The sequence below is a fragment of the Zalophus californianus genome, chromosome 8, assembly GCF_009762305.2.
Source record: "Zalophus californianus isolate mZalCal1 chromosome 8, mZalCal1.pri.v2, whole genome shotgun sequence".
NCBI classification, from domain to species: Eukaryota; Metazoa; Chordata; class Mammalia; order Carnivora; family Otariidae; genus Zalophus; species Zalophus californianus.
The window spans coordinates 35,794,021-35,805,494 of record NC_045602.1 but is presented as its reverse complement, the minus strand read 5'-3'; positions in this window follow the sequence as shown (position 1 = coordinate 35,805,494).

Below are 11,474 nucleotides of genomic sequence, written 5' to 3'. Positions count from 1 at the left end.
TTCCCGGCTAAAAGAAAGCTCCGCTTAACCAATTGGGACGCGCGCCGGCTCGAAGCCCCGCCCCCTGGCGCCCTGCACCACGCCGCGCCGTGCGCTACGTGGCCACGTGGCCCGTGCTGTGGGCGGGCGGGACAAGCTGACTGCACGCAGGGCACAGGCGCAGTAGGTGCACAGCAGGCTGCGTGCTGGCGCCTGTTTGCCGTCCCCGGCAGGCCATGCGGTTTCATGGGAACCCGTGGAGATGTCCTTGAGTCCCGCGGGTACCCGAAGGTTGAACGAGGACTCATGAGCAACCATGTTCTAATGAAAGAATTTCTTTCCCAGGATACACATGGCCTCCCAGCTGGAGTTCAGAGTCTAGCAAAATTCTGAGTTGGGAACGTTTACAAAAGAGAGAGAACCACCAGGAGCCGGTTACAGATCATAGGAAAACAAGTCAGGCCTCCCCAGTGTCATTTCCCTCCTTGGTTAGAACTCTAGAGCTGGCCCTGTGACTAGTGTGTTTATTCGGGTGGTTATGTGGTAAATACCCGAGTCCTGTCTTGACCCTAAGCTCCTGGTGAATGAAGACTGTATTGGTTCATTCATCTTTTGACTGTCCCCAACACACAGCAGGGGAGCAGCATGTAGCAGGGAAACCATATAGAATAAATGAGGAAAGGAATGACTGCTGTGTTCCGGCACTGCCCCCCATGTAATGAGCTCACTTGTCGCACAAGAGAATCCCACAGTTTCAGAACATCGTTGGCATTGCATGAGCAAAACCACATGGAAGCCTGGGTGGGTAGGAGAGATGGTGGTTCACATCCCTCCCTCCTTGACTCACCTCCCTTGATGTGACTGCCCCCATCATCCCCTCCAGGGTGTAGCCATCTTAATGCCTTCTTTGTGCCACTTTGTGTGTAGCTACCCAGGCCATATTTTTTGTGTCCATTGACTTTAACCCAGGTTGGTGGTGTCTGGTCAGCACTTGCAAAATCCATGTTTTCCATCTTACTTGCTTTTGTATCTAGGTGCACTGGCCACAACTAGACCCTGAGATTCTGAAGCTGAAACAAAACAAAAACAAAACCACCTTTATTTACAAGTTGTGAGTTGCCTCCTAAGAGTATAGATCTGAATTTGCCTGACACTCCCCTTGTGCTGGGAACACTATCTGTACAGGCAGTTGAATTTCACAGTTGTCTGAGGTAGGTTCCCACCTGTCCTTCCGAGGGAGATTTATTGTTGAGACGTAGCCGCAAGCATCCCCAAGATGCTTCAGACTGGAAAGTTGCACAGATTGTGATAGCAGAAACCAGGTGCATCAGCAACCAAAATTCTGTTCTTGGTTATGTTGCTTCTTTGGAAGAAATGTGTTTTGCTGTAAATTGGACATTTGAAAAGAAGCATCACCTCTCAAACCTGGATCGGAGTTGGGGTATTGAGGATTCAGTGGGCTCTTCTTCAAGAAGGTGCAGAAAACCTAGGGCTGCCATGCAGCCAGAACTGCAGGCCAGCGGCCGTAGAGAATGACTGTGGCTGGTTTTATTCTTCCTTACAGCCCTCTCCTATACCAAGATGACAGCCAGCAACCCAAGACTTACACCCACCTGCCTTAGCAACCTTAGAAAGAAATGTCTGTCCCCCAACATCCATATGAAAACCCCAAGGAAGACTCTGATTGGTCCTGCTAGGATCATCTGCCCACCCTCTGGACCAATCACTGCCTAGGGAGTATGGTACCATATTGGCTCCACATAGACCACTGCCCCCTTTCCCTAACTTTGCGAAGTGAAGGGAACACCATGATTGACTACCACAGCAGGAATGGGATGTGGAGACGTTGGTTCCCTCAGGGAAGAGGTGCTGGCTGACAAAAGCAACATGCCCATCATGGTTTCTGCTGCTGACTTACCAACACTAGGCTGGACCATTTGTCTGGTCTCTACTGTGTTCCAGGGACCAGCACTGTGGATTCTGGATAAATCTTTGTTGAGTAATTAGTGAACTTCCTTCTCTGTGGACCTTAGTTCTCTTCTTCTATTGAATGGGAATAATAATCTGTCTACTTACTTCACATGGTTGGAATGTGGCTCAGGAAGACTGTGGAGTGGATGGGTTTGGAAAAGCATGATCAATCCTCTAAACATCATTGATGCTGGTGAACCAGCCAGTGCCATCATGTGATGCTGGCCAGGGCAACCCTGGGGAAAGCCAGGAGTTATTCTGTTGTTCTATGATCCCCTCGCCAGGGGAGCCCAACCCTTCTGGGTGGGAAGTTCAACTTCCCACCATATGCATTTCCTCCACCATACTTGGGTTTTGTCTACCCAGAGAACATAGGTTCTGTAACAGGGTGTTTCCTTCCTATTGCCCAGCTTGGCTAGGAATGGAGGGAGTGGTGCTAAGGAACATTCCAGACCCATTCTTTCTTCCTCCTTGGAGATTTCCTTCCTAGCATTGATTTAGCAAACTCCATCCATTGCTTGCTAATTGCTAGGTGGGAGCTAAGTGTGGGTGTAGACACCCTCCAAGCAGAGTCATCTCATGCTCTTGGGAGGGGTGGCCAAATATATGGCGATGTTACTTCTCCCTAAGTTAATCTATAATGTCATTGTAATCCAAATAAAAACTCCGGCTATGAAAACTTACTCTGAAATGTGTGAGGAGGAATAAAGGTCTACAGATGCCTAAGTAAAAGGTGGGTGGGCAGGAATCTCCCTCTTCCAAATATTCAGGCATACTATAATGACATTGTTTAAAAGCAAACAAACAAAAAACCAGTATGGTGTTAGTGAAAGAATAGACAAGCCATGGAGAGTGCAGAGATGAAGCTCTAGTTCTAGGGAAGCTTCATATACAATAAAAGGTGCATCAAAGTCAGCTGTTCTTACTGGGAAAACTGCCGCACTTTATAGAGAAAAACAATGTTATCTCATACAAGGTGGGTGCTCAGATGGTGGGCCATGAGAATGGCCAAATTCTGACATTGATTAAAAAAAAAAAACACATGGAGAGGAACGTCTTTGAGACTCAGAGTGAGGAAAAGGTTTATTAGGCAAAATTTCAAGGCACAGTCATAATGCAGAAAAAAGGTGGAGGGACTTTACTATGTCAAAACAAAAGATATCTCTTCCAGATGACGCTTGACAAAATGAGAGAACATGTGCAAAGTCTAAAACTGACAAGATTAGCACAGCCTCAGTATACAAGGAACTCCTGCAAATTCGCAGGAGAAACAAATGCACAAAGGATATAAGCATGGACTTTTGGGAAGAGGAAACCCCCAAAAAGCTAAGAAACATATGAGGATATGGCTAAAATCATTAGTAGAGAAATGTAGATTGTCATAAGATATCCAAACAGACTTCTCTCCAAAGAAGACATACAAATGGCCAATAAGCACATGGAAAGATGCTCAACATTGCTAATCATTAAGGAAATGCAAATCAAAACCACAATGAGCTACCACCTTGCACCCATTAGGATGGCTACTAAGAAAACAGAAAACAACAAGTGTTGGTGAGGATGTGAAGAAACTTGAACCCGTGTGCAGCTGTTGGTGGGGCATCACATGGTGCAGCCAGTAGGAAAGCTATATGGCAGTTCCTCAAGAAGTTGAGAATAGAACTACCATATGACCCAGCAATTCTAATCCTGGGTACATACCCCTAAGAATTGAAGGCAGAATCTCAAAGAGATATTTGCACACCCATGTTCATAGCAGCATTATTCACAATAGCCAAAAAATGGAAGCAACCCAAGCGTCTATGACAGGTGAATGGATAAACAGAATGTGAGACATGCACACAATGGAATAGTATTCAGCTTTAAAAAGCAAGGGGACTCTGAAACATGCTACCATGTGGATGAAACTTGACGCTGTTATGGGAAGTAAATAAGCCAGTTAGAATAAGACAAATATAATTCCACTTAGATGAGATACCTAGAGTATTCAAATTCATAGAGACAGAAAGTAGAATGGTGGTTTCCAGCGGCTGGGGCAAGAAGGAAATGCTAAGTCAGTGTATAATGGGTATAGAGTTTCTGTTTTACAAGGTGAAAAGCGTTCTGGAGATGGATGGTGTGATGGCCACACAACAGTGTGAATGTACTTAACACTACTGAACCGTACACTTTAAGATGCTTAAGATGGAAAGCTTTATGTTATGGATCCTTTACCACAATTTAAAAACCAATAACAAAATTAAAATGAGTCCCCGTGCCCAAGCCCTATATAATTCTCTCCCCTTGAATATGGGCAGGACTATTTAAACTTGCCTCTAACCAGTGAAATATAACAATGGTGATAGGATGTCAACCTCTGATGAGGTTATGCAGTATGGAAAAGGCAAAGAGAATTTGCTGATGTAATGAAAGCCCCTAGCATTGATTTTAAGTTAATCAAAAGGGAGATTATCCTAGGTGAGTCGAACCTGATCTGGTGAGTTATTCTTCTAAAAGGATGTAGAGGTCAGAGACTCTCCCTCTGACCCTGAAGAAGCAAGTCAGCTTGAGTTCTACAGCCACCAGGACGGGAATTCTGCCAATTCAGCCCGAAGCAGCTTAGAGGCAGATCCTTGTCTACTGGAGCCCCAGATGAGAACGCAAGAGGGCCAATACCTTGCTTGCAGGCTGAGCAGAAGACCCAGATAAGCTAGACTCAGACTCCTGGTCCATGGAGGGACCTTTTTACCCCCCATGAAAATGGGGGGTAAAAAAATGCATGTTATTTTAAGCCACTGAGTTTGTGGTAACTTGTTACATAGCAGTAGTGAACTAATGCAATCTATTAGGCCAAACTTTGCTGGATAAAGACCAGTGTTAGTGTTGGGTGGAAATGTGGGGATGTTGCCGTTGTGGGAAGGTAGACCAGAACAGCCATGCAGAGGTACTGCAATCAATAGCACACAGCCCTCCAACCCTGCAACTCCCTTCCCAGGATAGATGCAAAAGAAATTGACACAGGTCCCTAGGACATGTATAGCATGCTGTTCGCTGCAGAGTTCTTTGTGGTGGTGATGGGGACAAGGGTTGTCAGAGGGATCGTAGGTGTCCATCCCAGGGAGAGTGGAAAGAAAAATGAGAATGACACCCACTGTAAATTATGCAGCAGCTAGGAGAGATTAAATGCATACAAGCAACATGGATGGGCCTTAATGCTGAGTTTAAAATGTGAGAAACAACATGAGAACCAAAACACTGCCGTTTGCAGAAATAAAAAAATACATAAAGGCAATATCCATTTTGCAAGAACGCCGACAAGGGGGTGGAGGAAAGAGTCCCATTAGTGTGTTGCCTCTGCGGAGGAAGGGAATGGGAGTGGGGGAGAAATGAAAGAGAATAAAGAAAGCAACAGAAGGGTTTTATGTTGACCAAAGCTGATAATGCACCAAGGAATTTAACTCCACTTGAGAGTATAATGAACGGTACCCGAGGTCCAGCAGGCACTGAGGTGGAACAAGGTCTGCTCCTGCAGAAGGGGCCGGTTCAGCTGCACAGGGAGAGAAAGGAGCAGGCAATGCTCACAAAGTGGGGTAAGTGCTGTAAGCGTATGGAGAACAATAAAGGAGAGATTAATTCTGCGTGTGAGGGAGTTGAGCCTTTATATGAGTAATGACTTTGAACGGGAATGACAGAGAGCCCAGCTACAATTGTTCATTTTGTTTATTTTTTCTAAATAAAGGGAATTTATTGACTCAAATCACTGAAAAGTCTAGAGGTAGATTTCAGGTATAGATGGATTCAGGTACTCAAATAATGTCACGGGATGCCCATGGGCGCTCTTCCGATCTGCTTTCCTCTGGGTTGTTTCCCTTCCTATGCTGACCCCCTTGGATGACAAAGACGGTCCCCAGCAATGTCAGCTGCATACTCTCCAGCTAACAAACCCAGAAGTGTGGGTGTGCCTCGCCCAGAGTTTTCCACAAAAGCCCCAGGACTAACCCACATTTTTTTTAGCCCAGAAAGAGTCACATGCCCGTGCTTGAAGCAATCTCTGTGATTCTGATGGCCACACTGGGGTGGCAGAATCACCTGGGACAGGGAGAATCCTGAGACAGGGAATGGCAAAAGCTCAGCAACATGAAGATGGAACAGCAGAAAGTGAGATTCCTTGCTGCCTGGCTCAGGCATGGCCATCCCGGGGCAGCAAACACCATTAGAGTCTCCAAGCAGAATGGGTCAGATCAGCAATTTGTAGACTTCACTTGGCAGCTAGTGGTGGGTGGCCTGGGGGGTGAGTGGTGATGTTCAGGCCCTCTAGCATTTCCTCTGGGAAATAAAATGCCTCAAGAAGTGCCCTCCCTCTAAGTCATTCTCCCTGCCAGCGTCCCTTTCCCAGAAAGCAAAGAGGCTAGCATGCTCAGAGTGTTTTCAACACAAATGGCTGAGGGAGGGCCCTCTGGGGGTCCTGGGTCATTGCAAGAGAGCTCCTTTGGAAGCAAATCTCTATAATCAGTTGCCAGAAAAGTACTTAACTGGCCTGTATTCATCCTGCACCAGGAGAGCTGCAGAAACAGAATGGTCACAATCCCTCAACAAAAACCCATTCTGGGCCAGCCCCAGGATCTGGGGATTCTCCAGCACTTAACCACTAGCCTTTCTGCCCCATCCGGCCCACAAGCAGCTGGTGGGTGGCTGCTAGTATTGTCTCCGGGGCACTGGGGGCAATGCTGGGCTGGGCGGGGCTACGGTGGGGGAGGATGGGGGTTCTGAAGGCCTTTCTTTATGCAGCCCCCACAACACCTCCCCTCAAACCACTCTTCCCCACTGCCTGGGGTTTTGAACACAGTCCTCAGCCTTTTTCATGGCTATAGTGGGCAGCATGGTTGTGTAATGAGCAGCCAGCCATAAGAGGCTGAGCTCCAACCGAGTGGGCAAAGAACAGGTAGCATTGCTTTCCCCCGGAATGGGGCCGCTTGCTGCTGGTCTGCACCTGCCTCTGGAGCAGGAAATGGAGTAGAGGGAGATGTGTGGATAAGTTAGAATGCCTTCAGCTGAAAAGAACAGAAGGCCCGACTCAAAGGGGCTTAAACAATAAAAGAGAGTTGTTTCCTGCACAAAGAAGCCCCAAGGCAGGAGAGCTCAGGGCTGGTCAGTTCAGTGCTACAGTGACATCAGCAGAGAAGCAGGTTTCTTCTCCCTTCCCATGCTGTCTTCAGTGGGCCAGCTCTGTTCTCAGGGTAGCTTCTCTCACGATCACAATATGGCTGCCACAGTTCCAGGCATCACATCCAGACATGACTGTACACAGCAGAGGAGACCACCTCTTCCTGGTTATGTTTTTGGGTTTGTTTTTTTTTTCCTGGTTACATCTCTTTAAAATTAAGGGAACTTTTCCCAGAATCCCCCTAGCTGCTTTTCTGTCATATCTCACTGGCCAGAATTTCATCACACACTCATTCTTGGCCAGTCTCCAGCAGAGGGCACTGGCTTAAAGGGTGTAGACTACCCTAGTAGTACAGGCTTCTGATACTCCAGCAGCATCTGCTGCATCAGGATGCCCAGGTTCTTCCCATCAGATATCAGGGGAGAGGGGTTTTGGGGCTAGCCCTGGTGCTTTCTTCACTAGTCAATGTCTGACCCTGGACAAGTCACACCCCTCGTCAGTCACCCAACCTGGCAGGCATTTTCTCTTCACACCTTGCAAACACAACCCTGATTTGGCTTGGTAGCAATGTGTGCAGCCAGAGGAGGGATCACAATTGTGTAAACAGTTGTGGCAGCACCTCTGCCCTTTGTTAAATCCTTGCCTGGGCAGCCTCCATTGCAATCAGGGGTAACCATGTGACTCATTCCCAGGCAATGATGAAGAAGGGGGACTCTGCTGTGGTCCTTCTGGGAAAGATTTTCTTCTATAAGGAAAGCCCCTCCTCTTTCCTCCCCTCTGTCTTTCTCCCTTCTTTCCAATTTTGTTCACCAGTAAGTGAGGACGTGGTATTTAGAGCTGTGGCAGCCATTGTGCAACAATGCGGGAAATACCAAGAAAATCTCAGACTTGCCAACCTCACACTTTCAATTTATTGGGCTCTGAGGCAGTCTTAAAGCCACTAGATTTGTTATATGAGTAAAATAAACTCCTATTCAATTAAGCCTCCATTGGTTGAATTCTCTTTACTTGTAGCCGAACATACCTTAACTGACACAGAGCTCAGTTTCTTCATCAGTAAAAATTAAAAGAATGGCTCCAATGGTGGCCATCTTCCTTCGGGTTCTCCTCTTCTTTGATGAAGGAATCCTGCTAGAATTCACACTTAAGAGCACCAAGGAAGACCAAGTTCCTGCTGACCCTCCATCTGTCCTTGCAAAACTGAAAGGACAAAATGGTGACGTTAGAGTCTCTGAAGCCCTTTCCTTTCCTGCCAGGAAACTCCATCCATGACCAAAATTCCCAAAGGACACAGGTGAGGATCAGTTATAATTGCATATAAAAAAAAAGCACAGAAACCTGTGCTTAACCTATATCAAGCAAATAAGCCTTTGGGGTTTTTTCCTCAAGTAATAGGAAATCCAGAGGCAGGAGGCCACTGGGGTTGGGGTGAGGTTATCAGGGACCAGAGTTCTTTCAGCTTCCTACTTTGCCACCCTTGGCAATTGCCTTTGTCCTCATGGTCACAAGATGGCTGATGCCCTTTCAGAGAGAGCTTTGTGCCCCAGAGAGGAGTGAGGGGAAGGGGAAGGGCCAAAGTGAAGAGCCACTGGGTCTCACAGGAAAGCCCCACTCAGAGGACGCCTGTCCTTGGTCATACTGGGTTGTGGAACTGTCTGTGGCTTTGAGGGAAAGGACAGGGAGAATGGCTTTTGGGTAGACTACTAGCAACATGGGCCACTAGGTTTGGGGTCAAAGGCCTGGGATGCAGTCCAGTACTACTTGCTGCTGCCTTCTGTGACCCTGGCAATTCAGTTAGAGTCGTGAGCTACAGCAGCCTCATCTGCCTGGCACAAAGGGAGGGAAGAGGACCACATGCATGAGGATCCCCAAAAGGCTGGGGTGCTAGTTCGGGGACCTAGGGCTGGCGTGAGAATGGGAAGGGTGTCTTACTGAAGGCTCTTTTGATTTCAAGTGATAAAAATTCATTGAACTTCTCTACAGAGAAAAAAAGAGGGGGATGGGGATTTATTCTGAAGATGTGTGGCAGACCCACTGGGCAAGAGGGGCAGTCAGACCTCAGGAAGGACCGGACCCAAGCGGGAGAGCCCTTGGAGACGGAAGCAGCTGCCCCCTCTGGCTCGCCTGGCCTCAGGGTGGCCTGCCTTGGGTTTTTCCCCCACACCATCTGCACCTTCTATCCCTCTGGGTGAAGGGAGCCTTCCTCAGCGCACAGCTCCCAAGTTCCCTCGGATAACGGACTGCTGGCATGTCTGCATTCTTATTTCAGATCTGTGGGAGAGAGCATCTGATGGCCCAGCTCATCCTTGGGTCCATCTCTTGTCCCATCAGTTCAGCCAGAGGATTAGAGCAGTTCCCAGAAAGGAGGGGTTGTACAGGGCTGATCAGCACACTCAAAACAGAGCCCTCCGCCAAGGGGGGGAGGTGCAGAGGTGGGAGAGTCCTCTTTGGGGTCACAGGAGGGCTGAGGGTAGACCTGTGGACCTGCGCCTCAGCAACCTGTGGGAAGGGTGGCTGGTTGAAGGCAGACTTTTCTTATGTGTCCAAAACTCAACTTCAGTCAGGTCATATGCTCCCTTGTCCCCCACCCCCTGCCTTTGAGATGGAATCGCCTTCTTGGGATCACATGGTCCCCAAACAGCTCCCACGGGCCTGTAGGGAAGGAAACCAGGGAAATGAAACCTGTCCCCACATCAGTCACCTCCAAGATATGCCAGTTTGAACAGGACAAGAAAGCAGATGTACAAGGTTACCGGCATGTGGGAGGCAAAAGAATGAACCCTAAAGATCTGCACGTCTTAATCCCTGAAAACTGGGAATGTGTTCAGTTCTATAGCAAGGCAGAAATTATGGTTGCAGATGGAATGAAGGTTACTATAGTCAGGTGACCTGAAAATAAAGAGGTTATCCTGATTACCCAGGTGGGGCCCAATGTACTCACCAGAGTCCTTGAAATGTGGAGAGGAAGACAGAAAAGTCTGTGTGGGAGAGACAAGATCTGAGACTTGAGCCTCCCGGGTTGGCTCTGCAGATGGAAAGGGGTCACAAGCAGCAGAGTGCAAGCAGTTCACAGAAGCTGGACAAGGCAGAAAACAGATTCTCCTCTTGAGCCTCGAGAAAGGAAGGCAGCCCTGGTGCCACCCTGATTTTCACGCATGGGGCCGACTTCCGACTCCAGAACTGTAAGATAGTGAGTTTGTGTTGTCGTAAACCATTGAGTTGGTGGGAAGCGCTTACCCTGGCGATGGGAAATGAATATGTGGCATTTCAAGGGCAGCCTTCCACGTGGTGGGAGGGATGGAGAGGCGTCTGGTGCAGCGCTGGCCAATAGAAATGAAATGCGTGCCACATGAGTAATTTTACACTTCTAGTAGCCACAGGTCGAAAGTGAGAAGAACAGGTAAAACCGGTTTCAATAATGATTTGATGCAATATGTTCAGAATACTATCATTTCAACATGTAATCAATACAAATAAATGAGATGGTTATGATATTAACTAATGAGATAATTTATGGTGTTATAATTAATGTATTAATTAATTGAGATAGCTCACGTTCTGTGTTCATCCCGTCTTCAGAATCCAGTGTGTATTTTACACTCACAGAACATCTCCCTCTTTCTGACCACATTTCAGGTGCTCATTAGCCATACGTGACCAGAGGCTGATGGGCTGGACAGCATAGCGGCCATTTCTCGGGTCACTCGGTGGTGGCAGCCGACAGCAGCTGTAACAGGGAATCATTTGTGAGAGAGCCGAGGGAAACCGCCAACCCCTGCTGGTCTGTTGCTCCGTGTCAGACATCCGAGAGTTGAGTTCTTTCCTAATCAGCATCCTCAGTGGCCGTGGGGGCATCCTGGTTGTGTTCGTGCATCTCAGAGTCCAGAGCGTTCAGTGGGCTCAGTCAGGGTGGGCAGGAAGGCCCCAGAGAGGAGGGCCGTGGCTACTGGCTGGGGAGAAATGACAGCACCTTGGATTGCGGGGGGCGGGGGGGTTGTCCCATGGGAATGTGCACAGGCTAAGAAGGACATTTTAAAAGCCTGTGCCTGGAACATTCTACCTCTAAAGAATCAGGTGAACTCGGAGCAGGGAGCCAACTACAGAGGGAGTGGGAGACAGCTTCATATTTGAAAGTAGACAGAAACCATTGCTCGGCCTTTGGATGCAGAGCATCAGAAACTCCAGGAGGAATGAGATCAGCCGAACAAAAATGGGTTTGATCTTATAGACCAAACAGGAGCAGTGGGGAACAGGCCAAAAACAGAGTGGACGAGAACAGAAGCCGTCTCCATGGCTGTAACCTGCTCCTCTTCTATGGGGGGTGGTGGGACCAGCTGGGAATGGGCCGAAGGGGATGCTGGTAGAAGGACCAGGGGGTGGC